Source organism: Belonocnema kinseyi, chromosome 1, assembly GCF_010883055.1.
Source record: "Belonocnema kinseyi isolate 2016_QV_RU_SX_M_011 chromosome 1, B_treatae_v1, whole genome shotgun sequence".
Taxonomy (NCBI): domain Eukaryota; kingdom Metazoa; phylum Arthropoda; class Insecta; order Hymenoptera; family Cynipidae; genus Belonocnema; species Belonocnema kinseyi.
Window position 1 is genome coordinate 125,453,342 of NC_046657.1, and position 1,643 is coordinate 125,454,984.

The window sequence follows — 1,643 nt, forward strand, 5'->3', positions numbered from 1 at the left end:
CTTATAATTTAAACATTTTATCGAAAAATGGGCTCTTTGTGCTTCGAAATATAATTAAATAGATGGTGTATGCAAGAAATTAAACAAAAATATTCAACCCTGTTGTCTCAAAATTCAGAACCGATTACATATAGTGATAGAGGGCCGTAAGGGGTAGTCACAAACCAAATATTATTATAAAGTAGATTGGTCTCGCGTGTCTCTTCGTGGGGCTTCTGATCTTCTGTAGATAATTTCTCTGAATGGAGAAAATGAATATTTATTCGGTTGTTAAGAGCAAAAACGATGTTTTATGTTTTTAAAAACTAGTCGAATTGCTTTTTAGGCAATTCGACGTTCTTTATTGATTATTTAGATAGTTACAATCGTAGGGCAAGACTAGAACTAACTGGAGACAGAAGGTTTGGCCCTACTTATAGCTATAGAAGTGGGTGGGATTACCTAAAATCTATTGCGTAGATAGGTCAAAGTCGAGTTACATAACACCCCTCTCTTTAGACAAGTTTTAGTCCTCTAAACCTATTTTGAATTTTCTAGGCTTAATTGCTTCCATTTGATTCATTAGGGGTTGAGCAGAGGTAGTATAGGTTATAATTTGTGGAGTAAACTGATTTTTTGTTTTGACGCAAAATAAACAGAGTTTTTTGGGTAATAATGTACTTAAACCAGTCTAGGCTAGTTTCTATCCATGTTTTCATACGTCGATGATTAGCTATATTCTTCAGTGTATTCTCGGTGTCGTCCAAGCTTAAGCGGGCTTGTTTGAGTTCATCATTATTTATCTGTTTAGGGAGTTGGATTAATTTTTGTTCCAATTTCTTTAAATCTTGTTCGTCGTAATTAATGTCATAGGTTATATTGATCCAATAAGTTTGTCTTCCTTCCAAACGTTTGGGTAAATCTATTTGGTCGTAATTATTATATATCTTACAACTATTACCTTCTATTTTAGCAGGATTAATTATTTCTATAGTTGTCAAATTGTTGTTGCAACTTATATCTAATTTTGTTTTGACAAGAGGAATTATAATATATCCATTGGAAATAGGTATAAAGGTTTCTTTATGAAGTAAATACGGAGATTGATTACAGTTTAACTCGGAGTATCTTTTGAAGAGGCTTGCTTCACATGTTTTGCTATCCATTAATTTGAGATTTGGTTGATTTCTTTTACAAATTAGGTAACTCGTTATGGCTTTACAATGTTCAATCGCCTGTCTGTCTGTGGGAACATATGAGTCTCTGAATATAATTACTAATTCGTGGTCAGGTATAATAAATAAGTATAAGTTTCCTTTCTTTTCAGGAATAGGAACAATTTTTTGTAAAGATCCTTCTTCCTTTTCTAAGACGGGTATATCTAAAATATAAGTAAAAAGTCCGTGAACTATTGCTACAGAGAGTGAGCTAATATCAAGAATATACTGATAATTTTCTTCTGTTTTATCGAAATGATACCGTGTTCTATGGTGGTCTTCGAAATCTTGTAGCGTTTGTTTTAAAATTGCAGGTGTTAAAATTTGTGGGTGTGCTATTCCATATTTGCCGTCATTAATGGCATCGATGGCGGTATCGATGTCTTCATTCATTTCGTCTATTAGGAGTGTAATTAATATAAGTTTGGTATTAACAAAATTATCTTT

At 32.6% G+C, this 1,643-nt stretch overlaps 1 long non-coding RNA gene across 1 annotated transcript in view; it reads left to right on the forward strand.

The window, feature by feature from the left end:
- The window catches only part of LOC117174297, a 42,731-nt gene that overhangs the window by 5,561 nt on the left and 35,527 nt on the right, over positions 1–1,643 (forward strand). The window lies entirely within an intron of this gene.